General features: G+C 40.0%; 1 long non-coding RNA gene across 2 annotated transcripts in view; it reads right to left on the bottom strand.

Annotated features, from left to right (window-relative positions):
- LOC136330474 (uncharacterized) overlaps positions 1 to 12,555 on the bottom strand; it is a 51,923-nt gene extending 39,368 nt beyond the window's left edge. For both annotated transcript variants that reach the window (XR_010730311.1, XR_010730310.1), the window contains exon 1: positions 12,417 to 12,555. This is a non-coding gene — a long non-coding RNA (uncharacterized lncRNA). The remainder of the gene's footprint in view (positions 1 to 12,416) is intronic.
- Between the last annotated feature and the right edge of the window lie 2,714 nt (positions 12,556 to 15,269).

Raw genomic sequence — 15,269 nt, 5'->3', positions numbered from 1 at the left:
AGCTAGAAGTTTAGCTGAATTTCTGTTTGAAAAGTGACAAAACAGAGAAGCCCAAAGGTTAACATGCCAAGGGCTTCCTGCTAGTTCCAGTTAACAAACAACATTAGAAGTTGAATCATAGACTCTTTGAATGGGGAGGAAAGTCATAGTGTGTTTTATCCAGCAGGATTTGAATTTAAGTTTGCAAATTCCTAGATCCTTCCCCCAGATATTCTGATGCAGGAGGTCTGTGTAAGGTCCAGAGATCTGCATTTCTAACAGCTCTTCTCCCCACCCCCACCCACACAGCTTATCCTGATACAGAGGACACTCTTTAAGAAACATTAGTCCAAATTTCCAACAAGTCATGCCACCTGAGCTTAAGCAAGTATGTAAGGCAATGCACACTTCTCGAGAGGCCTGCATATTCCGCTGCTGAAGAACCATTAGAAAGCTCTTCCTTATGTAACAGCATTTCAGAGAGGTGCTTTCGGGTCCTGGGAAGACATGTGCCCAGGTGACCCTAGGAGATGAGGTAGAAGGCCATGGCAGAAGGCAGGATGCCAGGATAGGACTCTGAACATGGACTGCAAGGGTCCCTCATGGGGAACTGAAACAAGGGTCCATTGTCATTCGGGTCCAATAAGCATTCCCAGGGTCCCAGTAAGTTGTCTGTTTTCAGAACTTGGCATTTGTTCTTCCCAAGAGAAAATTTGGGTCACTTTTTCATCATCCATGATTAATATGCATATAATTTGTAAATAGGTATCCATTTACTGGAAGGATACTGAAAAAATTTTACTGATTTGAATGAACTTTTAAAGTTTAGAGTGTAGAGCTTTAAAGCAATAATGAAAAATAAACCGAATCCCTCTTTCACATAATACTTCTTACCATCCAAAAACAGCAGCGTGTTCCTCCTAAGTCACTCTTTCTTTGGGAGAAGCACCCTCAGGTATCTCAGGCAGACCAGCCACAGGCTCTTCCCCAACCCTGGCTATGTTTGTTAGTTGCCATGAGGTAGTATTTGGCTAAGACCAAGGGCCACTTACCTCTATCACAAGTTCTTAAATAAACTATACAGAGGAACATGCCAGCAACAATCATTCTCTTTAATTCAAGTATTCATTCAAGATATGTCCATTGAGTACCTATACTGCTTCAGCACTGGAGATTTAATGAAGACAGAAAAAGTACTTGCTCCCATGAGCTTACATTCCAGGAGAGGAAATAGGCAATAAATATATAATGTAATGCTATATATGATATAAGTGCTATGAGAAAAAAATCAAGTAAGATCAGGGGGAAGAGAGCCATGGTATGGGCAGCTATCTTAGATAGGATAGTCAGGGAAAGAATCACTGATAATTCTTAAGATATGAATGAAGTGAGGGAATGAGACATGAGCATGTGGGGTGAGGGTACTCTTGATAGAAAAACAAATAGCCTATGCACAGACCCTGAGGAAAGAACTAGTGTGGAGTTGAAGAGAAGGAGGACAGAAGGGTAGGAGAGAAAGGAAATGAGGTCAAAGAGACTGGTGGGGTTGGCTCACTTAAGGCCAGTGAAATGTGATAACAAGCTTGGATTTTATTCCACATGTGATGGGAAGCTATTAGAGGGCTTTGAACAGAGGAATGTTGTATATTTTAAAAGAGATTGGCATTCTAAAAGATAATTCTTAGTTAAGATGTGGACAGTTGACCACAGAGGAGCAAAAATGGTAGAAAAGAGACAAGGCTATTACAATCATCTAGCCAAGAATTGTGCATCTTGGACCAAGATGGTATTGGTGGAAGTAGTGGGAAGTAGTCAAGTTGGAGATGAATATTTTAAAGTGAGAGTCAGCAGAACTTGACAATGGTTAGGATGTGCATTATAAGGAAAAGAGAGGAATCAAGGATGGTTAACTGGCCTGTGCCAGTGAATAGTAGAGCCATTTCCTGAGATGGGGATGACTGACAGAGGAACGTGGGGGCTGCACTTTTAGACATGTTAAGCTTGAGATGTCTTTAATCATTGAGTAGATCATTGTATATATGATTCTGTTGTTCAGAAGAGAGATCAGGCTAGAAATATAAATTTAGAACTTATGAACACAACAGTGGTATTTAACACCATGGGAAATAGTGGGTCACCCTAACAGTAAATAGATAAACAAGCCAAGAGCTGATTCCCAAGATCTGCAACATTTAGAGCTCTGAAAGAGTGACCCAGCAAAGGAGACTGAGAAAGAGCTTCCAGCAAGGAAGAAGGAAGGCCAGGAAAGGGCAGTGCCAAGTGCAGAAACTGTTTCAAGGAGAGAATGGTTAACTATGTTCAAATAAGAAGCTAGTCAAATGTGAACTGAAAGTTTTAACCTAGGATTTGGCAAGAGAGAAGTCACTGGTGACCTTGAAAAGAGTCCTCTCATTAGCATTGTGAGATAAAAGTCCAAGTAGAGGGGTCTGGGTGGAAATGGGAGGTGAGAAAGTAGAGACAGTATAAAGCAACTCTTTAAGATATTACATCAAAAAAAGTGAATAGAGAGAGGGCAATCGAAAAAGGGGATTTGAAGACTATGGAAGGTTTTGTTTAATTTGGGAGATATTCTGTTATGTTTATTTGCTGATAATAATAATCCTGTAGAGAGGGTAATATTTTAATGATGGAGAAGAGAGAAAGGACAATTATGGTCGACCAGAGGGGATAGGATCCAGGTGTGAGTGAAGTTGGCCTTAGGAGGGGGAGGTCATTCCTCTACTGTACCAGAAGCCAAAGCAGAGTATATGGAGACAGATATGGTTGTCAGCTGAAAAAGGGGAGGAAGGAATGTTATAGTCTATGGCAACCAGCAAGGTATGCAGAAGTCCTCTTGGATATCGTGCAAATGAAAAGTGAGGCAGAATGTCTGGGCAGCAAGCACATAAATCTCTTGAGATTTGTGACCAGACATGTATAGCAAAAACATTGAGCGTGGCTGTGGGTTTTCCTTCAGCCATATCTGCTGCTTAGGGAGTGAAGTAGGCAGAAAGAGAACTTTATCCAGAGTTGGATTTTTGCCTAGAGAGTATCAGGGATTGAGTGAAGGATTTAATTTGCAAGAGAATGACTATAATGGTGGACCTTGAAAAAGATGTAGGCTAAGACTATGAGGAGGGAGGTGGTAGTATAAAAAGTCAGCTCAATTGGGCCCTGGCTGGTTGGCTCAGAGGTAGAGCATCAGCCTGGCGTGCGGGGGACCCGGGTTTGATTCCCGGCCAGGGCACATAGGAGATGCACCCATTTGCTTCTCCATCCCCCCACCCTTTCTCTCTGTCTCTCTCTTCCCCTACCGCAGCCAAGGCTCCATTGGAGCAAAGATGGCCCGGACGCTGGGGATGGCTCCTTGGCCTCTGCCCCAGGCACTAGAGTGGCTCTGGTTGCAGCAGAGCGACGCCCAGGAGGGGCAGAGCATTACCCCCTGGTGGGCAGAGCTTCGCCCCTGGTGGGAGTGCCGGGTGGATCCCCGTCGGGCGCATGTGGGAGTCTGTCTGACTGTCTCTCCCCGTTTCCAGCTTCAGAAAAGAAAATTAAAAAAAAAAAAGTCAGCTCAATTGGTTGGTGGTTTCTGTGGAGTTGAAGAATCAGTGGAGTGGGGGTAATCAGGTAAGAGATCTGGAAAGACAAGTTGTAAAGGAAGCCGAAGAGTAGGATGCTGAAGGCTAGATTTTAGAAGATGGTCCAGTTATCAGTGGTGAGGTTTCAGGTAGGGCCATAGGAAAAAAAAATGGCTGACATAGGGCAGCAAGGAAGATCATGAGGCCCAGGGACAGAGAAGCCAGGGATGAAAAGAATCACCTACATAGATGCTGGTCACCAAGAATGCTGGTGGGAGTAATACTAAAGAGAAAGGCAGTGAGTCAGCTGCTAAAATCCTAGTGAAGGAGGGCAACTGACTTTAAGAAGGAGAGACAGACTGTGAGTAGAATCTGGCACATACTTCACAAAAACAAGGAGTTTTTGAGGAAAGAGGAAGGAGGAAGTGCCTGGAAGTGGCAGTGAAAAGCAAGGACGATACCTCCCCAGCTTCCAGGCTCGGAGTGTCAACCTTGAGAAACTTGGAAAGAGCTCTGTCCTCAGGAGACAGGTGTTCTTCATTAAGTTATGCCAAGTTCCACACAAATCAGAGTTTGAAGATAATTTTTCTGGTGACAGACCAAGAGTTCCAGAAGGCATAGTAGGAAGACTGGGTATAGAGAGGGTGGGAGATTGGTCAGATTGGGAATATGCAGAGCTGCTTTGTGGGAGTAGGTTTCCTGGTGGGGCCTGCCATAACCACAAATGCAGGCTGATAGGACTAGTCCTGATATCTGTGACGGGGTGACCTCTCATCTTGGGAATGTTCTCTTACAGACTTTGTCGTAGTTGTTAGGCAATGGGAAATGGTGGTCTTCCCACTTACCAAGAATTCATCATTGATGACAGATCCTAACAGACTGAACTGTGGTTGGGTTGCATTTTTCAGGGACTTGGCATGGTGATGGGCCAACTTGGACTTGGTGAACATGTTAAGGACACTACTCTTTTATGGATTCTTGCTGTATTGGCCAAGAGTTTGCTTAAAGGCTTTTAATCACTGTAAAAAAAAAAAATAGAAGGCTGGATAAAGAAGATGGGGCACATATACACCATGGTATACTAGTCAGCTAGAAGAAATGATGACATCGGATCACTTACAGCAGAATGGTGGAATCTTGATAACATTATGCAGAGTGAAATAAGCGAATCAGAAAAAACAAGAACTGCAGGATTCCATACATTGGTGGGACTAAGAGACATGGACAGGAGTGTGGTGGTTACGGGGGGTAGGGGGAGGGAAGGAGGGAGAGGGGGGGAGGGGAGGGGTACAAAGAAAACTGGATAGAGGGTGACGGAGGACAATCTCTCTTTGGGTGATGGGTATGCAACAGAACTAAATGACAAGATAACCTGGAAATATTTTCTTTGAATATATGTACCCTGATTTATTGATGTCACTCCATTAAAATAAAAATTTATTTATTAAAAAAAAAAAGAATGCATCATTGAGTTGGCCTCCCTCAAGTCACCTACCTACTCAATAACACTCTTACCCCAAGCTCCAATTGGTCTCCTTGTGAGCCTGACTGGACTGTGTGCAGCCGTGAACCTAAGGCCCAGTTTTAAAACCAAATAGCACTACCTCCTGGGCCCTTTTCCCCAAGGCTCACATCTTAAAACTCAATCCTTCTCAGAGAGAAAGAGAGGGAAAGAAAGGGCTCTCTCTTTTCCAGAAATTTGATCATTTATTTATTGCATCTTTGTTATTAATCTTGGAATAAGTTCAATGTTTTCTTTTTATTTTGTGTTAGTTTCAGGTGTGCAGCACAGTGGTGGACAGTTATACTTTATAAAGTGTTGCTCCCAATTTTTCCAGTACCCACCTGGCACCATACACAGTTATTACAATACTATCGACTATATTCCCTATGTGGTACTTTACATCCTTATAACTCTTTTGTGACTATCAATTTATACTTCTTACTCCCTTCACTTCTGTCACCCAGCCTCCCAATAGAGAGCTCTCTCTTAAGGTCAGAGTACAAATGATCCAACTCGGGCTTTCCCAGTTTCTCACAGTCCACACAGCAAAAGAACATGCTTCATCCAAGGAGAGGCCAAGGCCCTGTCAGGAAGGCCCTGTGACCCACATCCCAAGAGGTGGTCTGAGTTGAGAGAAGGAATTTTCAGTGTGCCCTAGAGAGTGAGAACATTCCCATTTGTTTGCACATTGAAAACCCAAGCCCCTGAAGAGAGTACAGTGTCCCAGTGCAGATGACAGTGGCTACGCTGCATTCATAGCTATGTTGCCACTGTCAGTCAGCCTGAGATTATGAGTTAAACTTGAAATATTCTTTCTTACCCTGGCCAACTGGCTCAGCAGATAGAGTATTAGCCTGGCATGTGGATTATCCGGGTTTGATCCCAGTCAGGGCCCACATGAGAAGTGACCATCTGCTTCTCTTACCCTCCCTCTCCCCCTTCTCTCTCTCTTCCTTTCTTACAGCCAGTGATTCGATTGGTTCAAGCATCGGCCCTGGGCACTGAGCATAGCTCAGTTGATCTAAGAGTTGGCCTCAGGTGCTGAGGATTTGGTCCCAGATAGGGGTTGCCCGGTGAATCCTATTCAGGATGTGGAATCTATCTCTCTATCTCCCCTCCTCTCACTAAAATATATATATATATATATATATATATATATATATATATATATATATATATTTCTTTACTTTTTATTACTCAATTTCTGATTGCATGCCTCTTCCCAAAAGAATAGCAGAAAATTCAACTTGGTTACCCTTGGCAAGTTCTTCCCTGGGGTTACATCAGGGTTTCAGGATTTTATACAGTCAGTGCAGGGTAGTAGTGAGGGGATCCATTGGTCATCTGCCATCTGTCCCCACAGGTTTCCCTTGAAAAGCTTGCTGCTCGCTGCTCCCACAGGCCTTTGAGTCCAAGGATTCCCTGCTAAGACTATGCCACACATAGGGCAAGGAATCCTTTGAGGCCACCTGCAGGTCCATGTGCATAGAGTCCCCACACAGCCATTCTCTGGGGTTGTGACATTTCCTGGTTGACTGCCATGAAGAGAGGGCCCCTCCCTCCTCTAGCCCTGCCAGTTTGGAGAAATCTATATAGCCTGTGGCCTGGAGGAGGATACCAATCTTCCCTGGCTCTGCCCTGAATTCCCCTCTTCCCTTTGCGCACCTTAGACCAGTTCCCCTAAGGCTTTCTGGAAACTACTTGCCTAAATGTAGAGAAGGGAAAGGAAAAAACATAGGGTGAAAAAAATAATATTTGAAAATATTATTCAGCTACTATCCAACTACATTGTATAGCTCACATTGAACTTGATGTCATCAAAATCCCTCAGATCTCTTTCAATCTACTGTCATTAAGAGTTATCCCCCACCTATTACTGATTTTATTTTTCATGAAGTGCATGACAACATTTTTCCCTCTTAAACTGCATCCTGTTAGTTTCAGTTAATTACTAACAGGATGGACATGAAGCTTGATTTTGAGACCCAACATAATGTATAAACCACCATTCTATTCTACTGCCCTTATTCTAAGATACTGGGTTTTTCAAATTTTAATGTTGTGAAAATCAAGTTATAGTTTATCAACATCAAAAGAAATTTCACTACCCACCAAGCAGAGAAATAAATTAAAATGCTGTTATTACCCATGCATGTGGGAAATCACTCATGCATAGAAGTATTTGTTCAACTGACTTAATTCAGTTGAATATTTACACTTTTAGTGTCATTCTTTTAACTTATATTTGTATCTCTAAATACCAATTAAAATACCTTTGAAAAGAAATTACATTATAGATGCACTGAAGCAGAAAACTGTTACATAGACCTTTTCCTGCTGCCTACAAAGTAGCTCAATTAAGTAGTCCCTCATAATAGACTTTAGAGTTTTCAAAGCTAAAACGGATTGGAGTGATCAAATCATGCCTGTTATGAAGAATTATCCATGAGATGCTGAACAACTATCTGTCAACAGCTTCCAGCTGACTTTCAAAAGACAATTCTAATTTTCAATATTAGCTCAACAAAACAGAGTTTAAACCAGGCAATTTTTTATTCAACCTATTTATCTGATTGCATGTAAAACAATGAAATACATAATAAAAAGTAATTCTTTTAAACTAGGCAATTTAACTAGAGTTATCTTTGTTATCCCTCCCATTTTTCTTCTTAATCCCCAAGATCCAAGATTTCTGATTATGAATAACCACCACCACTCATCAAAGGTACATTCTATTTGATCTGAAATAATTATGGTGGTCCCTATTCCCCAGAAGATTGGTTTCAGAGTGGGCTAGTGAGCTCATTCTTGAAATGAGAAAGCAAAAAGTTAGGAATTTTAGAAAGACTCCCCCTTCCTAAGAAAAAATGTCCCCTTTTATCTAGACATTACTGTGCCCAAACTGCTCCACCCACCTGCCAGCAGCTTGAAGGAGAAGCCAGTACAGTCAAGACAGCAGAGCAGAAAAACAGATGCAAACTGGAACTTTGGTGACATTGTTGAGTAGCTGAATCAACCAGCCCTGAAGTGTGTTTGACCTCAGAACTTCCAAACATGTAAGATAATAAATTTCCTCACTGCTTAAGCTGGGGAGTGAGGAGAGGGAGGGAACCTGTCACTGTGATTACTATCCATGGATAAAAGTGATTTACAAGGATCATTAAGTTCTGAATGTAACAACATTTTGTTTTGGTTTTCAAAAGTCTATCAAATTAATAATGTGGCTCATAATTGGTGATGTTTTAGAGTCCAGGAAATATATAGTATACTAGATGTGCTGCTCAGAATGAGTAGATGCATTTTGGAAGGATATCAATGCCTTCAAAATAATTTGTAAGTTTGTTTTGATATTTATTGAAATACAATTGGAATTTTCTTGAAACCTGATGTTATGATTTGGAAGTTCAGCTGGAAAATAACAAATAAAATAGCAAAGAAATATTTGCAAGTGAGATTCATTAGTACTTTTAACCTACCAGATATTAAAATAGACTACAAAACTAAAAGATCAAAAACAGTGTGGTATCGTAGGGAACTAGATCAAAAATCAGCAAAACAGAATAGAAAAGTTTGGAAATAAGTCCAAATGCAGACAAAAGTTAGATATGATAGTGAATCGTCTCGAGTAAATGGTATGAAGTACTGAGATAATTAATCTGGGGGAGGGGAAGAGCTATATGCATACCTTTTACCAGATAGCAACATAAGTCACAGATAAAGGTTTAACTGTATAAAATGAATTTATAAAATAAAAATTAGATACATATTTATGTAATCTTGATGAAAACTTTCATATACCAAAGGCAGAACCCACAAAGGGAAAAAAATTGATAAATTTGACAACATTAACATAACTTGAAAGCAACATAACAAACTGTGGAAAACATTTTCAACGTATATGGCAGACAATATATAAAAAGTATATACCAGTCTTTAGGGGAAAAAATAGAAAGGAGGCAAAGAAAATGAACTTGTAACTGACAAAAGAAAAATGTCTAAATGAACAATGACAAACATTCAACCTCATAAATGAATGAGATACATACACTTTAGAGCCATGTCTAGGATTGATATGTAGCAAGTGTTGCTGGTAAAACCATACTCTCTATTCAAGTGACATAATACCTTTAGACTGGCCAATGAAGAGTTGCTTCTCAGAGTCCCTGTATTCTTTCACCCCAGCAGCTCCCCTGGAACCCCATGATCCAGCAAGTAAAAGGTTGATATATGACCAGCAGAGGACCTCCAGGACTCTGAACCCTGTTACACTGGCATCTGTTCCCTGATATTTCTACCTCTGGTTGTAACTCAGTGCATAACAGAATTTGTAAACAGAAACAGTAATACCCTGTGTTGGTTAGGGAAAATAAGTATTTTCCTCTACCAGAGAAAGTATAATTTGGCAGAACCTTGTTGGAGGCTAATTTGGCTCGATTAAAGCCATAAAAAATTAGAATTTCCTTTGACTCAGCAATTTCACTTCTAGGAATTTATCCTGAAGAAATAAAATGTACATGAAAACATAAAATAGCCCAAATGAAGATCAACTTCTCCAAAAACTGAAGAAAAACATACTAATAAAACAAGAAGACATTCATTTTCCATCACTGAACTGACAATTTAGGCAGAAGCCCACCCCTGGTGAAAGAATGAGGACTTCTTGCTAACTACTAGTAGAAATGTGAATGGACACAACTTCCCTGATGAACAGAAGACATTGTTTTTAAATACATATTCAGCTATCCCACTCCTAGAAAGTTATCCTGAGAAGCCATAATGCATATGGGAGAAATTGTCTTTAAGTTGTTCATCAAAATGTTTATCGTAGATGAAAGCTGGAAACTACACTTAGGTCCATCAAAAGGGAGTTGGTAGAATTATAATACATCAGTATTATGGTATTCCATGAAGTCATTAAAAATTTAATGACAAAATGTCCTAGTTGTTTTATTAATTGAAAAACTAGATTACAAAACAGTATGTACTATACAATTCTACTTTCATTAAATAAATATTTATCGACACACACATACAGATTTTTTAATAAGATCATCCTTATGACAACATGAGTGGACCTTGAGAACATTATGTTAACTGAAATAAGCACATAAGAAAAAAATCTAAGAACTATGGGATTTTACACATCAGTGGGATATAAAACAGACTTATGGATATAGACAAAAATGAAGTGTTTACCAGAGGGAGGGAGGAGGGAAGTAAAGAAGGACAAATATACAGTGATGAAAAATGATTTGACTTTGGGTGATGGGCACACAACACAATCAACAGTTCAAAGGTTATAGAAATGTTCACCTGAAACCTATGTATTCTTATGAACCAATATCACCTCATTAAATTTAATTTCTAAATTAAAAAAATGAGATCATCCATTTAAGGCACTTAGAATAATAACTGTCATGTGCTAAAAATTTAATAAATGGTAGCCACTGTTTTTCAATCCTCACACCTACCCTAAAAGACAGTTTACTACCCCGTTTTACAGATGTGGAAACTGAGGCACAAGGACATGAAGTAACTTGCTCGAGTTCAAATAGCTTGTAAGTAGTGAAGAGTTAACATGTGATGCACTGACAAAAGGGACTGCAACCTAGCAAGCACTCCGTTACTCTATAAATATTGTTGGGATCCTATAAAAGAAACTACAGATATAACTGAGAATTATCTTTTCATGGGAATTTATAAAAATGTTTTTTGAAAAATCTCTAAAATTGGCCGTGGAGCTACTGATAACCAGTAGGAATAACCTCCTGATAATTCCTTTGTTTATTCCTGAGCCCCATATCCTCTCTCTAATCTCTCCCCAGTGCCACAGTGGCCTTTATTTTTCACAGCCTTCAGGACAGAACTTCGTAAGAATAATCTCTGAGGGCCCAGAGCCAGGCACTAGCTGACTCCAGTAAAGTAGGTCATCCTCTGTTCCTGGCACCTGGCCCAGAGTACAGGAATGATTTCTAGGTACAGTTAACTTTTCCCACTGGATCCAAGCTAAATGAAAACACACTGGTGTTTCTTTACACTCAATGATGCCTCTTCTGGAGCACCCTCTGGGAATAGGATCTTAGTTTTTCAGGACTCAACAATCTCTTTCACATTTAAAAAGCAAATGTGGATGGTTTAAATAGAGAGGCAATCAGAAACACTGAAGTGAAATAAACCATCTTAAAATATTGAAGGGAGAAGATTTGTTCCACACTAGCCAGTGTTTGATGTTTAGAGTGGAGGTCTTAAAGGTTGAAGATGGAGAAGAGATGCTTGGAAATCATGAATTTCCCACAATGATGCTGAGTTTTTTTCAAACAAGACCTTAAAGAGCAAAACCCTAAAACTTTCTAATGAGCTGTTCAGGATAAGCCAGGGAATAAACATGCCACCTACCCACTCCCTGCAGCTTTTTCAGTAGCTATATATACATTTATACAAATCAACCAATAATACATACATGTAACTTGGTCCATGTTTTTCAAGCCATCCCAGCTCAAGACCACAATAAGGGAGGTGAACCACCTCAACCTAAACAATCACTTAACTCTCCTTAGCTTCCTTTCTGGCCCAAGGCAACCCTTTTCCTGGAGTTCTCAGTGGTTACTTACCTCCCAGTGACTCTTCACTGTCCCTGAGCGGGCATCACTTCTGTTCTTTTGAGTTCCTTGCTATCAGCCATCTGGCTGAAGAGGACTGTTGTCACATTTTTTATAATACCCAAGTATATGAGAACCTCACCCCAAACTATTGGAATAATCATAGCACCAAATCCAAGGAAACACTCTTCAGTCCTCTGGGTCAGCTTCAGGCTGATCTTGGGCTCCAGTTTATGCCTGCTTTAGACTCCTTTGCTCTCCCTGTTTCAGGGATTTATTCCCAGGGGTTTAGTCTTTGACTGTCTCATTAGGCAAGATTCATCAGACCCTCACAGGAGATTAGCTCTGCCAGTCTTGAAATTAAAAATACATTCAACTTCTCTGAGCATATTCTGTTTCTAATTTAGAGACCATTCTTAATAAACACATCCTAACGATGCCTATTACTTTGGGGTCAGAAACTGGTTTCCAGAGAGAGAGAAGATGGCAGCGGAGTAGGCGGATGCACAGACACCCAGCTCTCAACACCAAACTGGAATACAAATCAATTTAGAAAAAATCAGCATGAAAAACCAACACTGAACTGCAAGAACAGCTCTCAAAAACCAAGGAGCAAAGAGGAAGCCACAATAATCCTGGTAAGGAGTGCCTGAATCTCCTCTGCTTACAGGAAGGGAAGGAGGGGGGTGAGGCTGAGAGCCCAGAGAGGATTTCACAGAGGAAAAAGAGCAGAAACTACTGCTCACAGCCACTTACCTGGCGACCAGGGAGCAAGGTGGGTTGAAAAGACCAGCTTATCTCCCAAGTGGAAAAGACAGGGAGAGGGACAGACTGTGAGGGGCTAAGGTATGCAAGAAACAAAATAAAAAAGCTGACTCATTCGTGCTGGAGGCGGCCATAGCTGGGGGAGGGACTGAACCTTTCACAAAACAGAGCTGAAGTGCTTCCGGATCAGAGATCTCCGGACATCTATCCAGCTCCAATCAGCACAACAAGACACAGCTGAAAACAAGAAGTGGGGAGGAGGGGCAGTAACTCAGGTCTCCATGGAGATCTGAGATACACCTCCCCCTACTGAAGCTGAGAGAAAAAACCCTGCCCCCAGTGAGATTAGTTGGAGGAAGAAACCTTCAGCGTCTCAGGTTACACCCACAGCATTCCTGGATACAGTTTCAAGGAAGCCCCCTGCTGAGATCAGTTAACAAGACTATCACCTGTTAAGAAAACAAACAAATCAAGACTTCAAAGCTGCCCAAATCCGAAAGTGGATTACAAATAATAGCTGATACCAACCCACGAAGACCTAAAAATAACACAACTGAAAACTGGAGGCAGACAACACCAAGCCTAGACTCAATCAACTCTACAAATAAAAAAAAAAAAAGAAGAAGAAGATGAAAAAACAAAGGAGTGCAATCCAAATGAAACCACAAGAGACACTTTCGAGAGATGAACTGAGTGATATGGAAATAATCAAACTTCCAGATGCGGAGTTCAAAATAATGATTGTAAGGATGCTTAGGGATCTTAGAACAACAATGGAGGGGGAGTTTGAAAACCTAAATAAAGAAATAGCAAGTATAAAAAAGAGTCAGTTGGAGACGACAAATACAATATCAGAAATAAAGACCACAATGGAAGGAATTAAAAACAGGATAGATAGAGCAGAGGATCGAATCAGCGAGTTAGAAGACAACTGGAATGAAGGCATGAAAGCAGAGAAGAAAAGAGAAAAAAGACTCAAAAAGTCAGAGGAAACTCTTAGAGAGCTCTGTGACAACATGAAGAGAAATAACATCCGCATCATAGGGGTTCCTGAAGAAGAAGAAAAAGAACAAGGGATAGAGACTTTGTTCAATCATATCATAGCTGAAAACTTCCCTAAATTAATGCAAGAGAAACTCTCACAAATCCAAGAAGCACAGAGGACTCCATTAAAGAGAAACCCAAAGAAACCTACACCAAGACACATCATAATTAAAATACCAAAGCTAAGCGATAAAGAGAAAATATTAAAAGCTGCAAGAGAAAAAAAAGTTATCACCTACAAAGGAGCCCCCATAAGGATGACATCTGACTTCTCAACAGAAACACTTGAGGCCAGAAGGGAATGGCAAGAAATATTCAAAGTAATGCAGAACAAGAACCTACAACCAAGACTACTTTATCCAGCAAGGCTATCGTTTAAAATTGAAGGAGAAATAAAAAGCTTCCCAGACAAAAAACAACTCAAGGAATTCATTACAACCAAACCAATGCTGCAGGAAATATTAAGGGGCCTGGTGTAAACAGATAAAGTGGGAAAAGAATACAGAAAAAAAAAAAAGAAAAAGGAATACACCTTTAAAGAAGAAAATGGCAATAAACAACTACATATCAATAATAACCTTAAATGTAAATGGATTAAATGATCCAATCAAAAGACATAGGGTAGCTGCGTGGATAAGAAAACAGGACCCATACATATGTTGTCTACAAGAGACACACCTTAGAACAAAAGACACACACAGATTGAAGGTAAAAGGATGGAAAAAAATGTTTCATGCAAACGGAAATGAAAAAAAAGCTGGGGTAGCAATACTTATATCAGACAAATTGGACTTTAAAACAAAGGATATAGTAAGAGATAAAGAAGGCCACTACATAATGATAAAGGGAGTAATCCAACAGGAAGATATAACTATTATAAATATCTATGCACCTAATATAGGAGCACCCAAATATATAAAACAGATTTTGATGGATTTAAAGGGCGAGATCAACAGCAATACTATAATAGTAGGGGATTTCAATACCCCACTAACATCACTAGATAGATCCTCAAGAAAGAAAATTAACAAAGAAACAGCAGACTTATTGGAAACACTAGATCAACTCGATTTAATAGATATCTTCAGAACCTTTCACCCTAAAGCAGCAGAATATACATTCTTTTCAAGTGCTCATGGTACATTCTCTAGGATAGACCACATGTTGGGGCACAAAAGTGCTCTCAACAAATTTAAGAAGACTGAAATCCTATCAAGCACTTTCTCCGATCACAACGGCATGAAACTAGAAATGAATCACAGCAGAAAAGCTCAAAAATTCTCAAACACATGGAAACTAAATAGCAGGGTGTTAAATAATGAATGGATTAAGAATGAGATCAAAGAAGAAATAAAGAAATTCCTAGAAACGAATGACAATGAGCATACAACAACTCAAAATTTATGGGACACAGCGAAAGCAGTGCTGAGAGGGAAGTTCATAGCACTACAGGCACACTTTCAGAAGCTAGAAAAAACTCAAAGAAACAACTTAACCCTGCATCTAAAAGAATTAGAAAAAGAACAGCAAGTAAAGCCCAAATGTAGTAGAAGGAAGGAAATCATAAAGATCAGAGCAGAAATAAATGACATAGAGGCTAAAGAAACAATACAGAGGATCAATGAAACTAGGAGCTGGTTCTTTGAAAAGGTAAACAAGATTGATGCACCTTTAAGTAGACTCACCAAGAAAAAGAGAGAGAGGACTCAAATAAATAAAATTAGAAATGAGAGAGGAGAAATAACAACTGACACAACAGAAATACAAAATATTGTAAGAAAATACTATGAAGAACTGTAT

The sequence above is a fragment of the Saccopteryx bilineata genome, chromosome 3 (genome assembly GCF_036850765.1).
Source record: "Saccopteryx bilineata isolate mSacBil1 chromosome 3, mSacBil1_pri_phased_curated, whole genome shotgun sequence".
Classification (NCBI taxonomy): domain Eukaryota; kingdom Metazoa; phylum Chordata; class Mammalia; order Chiroptera; family Emballonuridae; genus Saccopteryx; species Saccopteryx bilineata.
The sequence above is the reverse complement of the archived record's forward strand: the minus strand, read 5'-3'. Positions and strand labels throughout refer to the sequence as shown.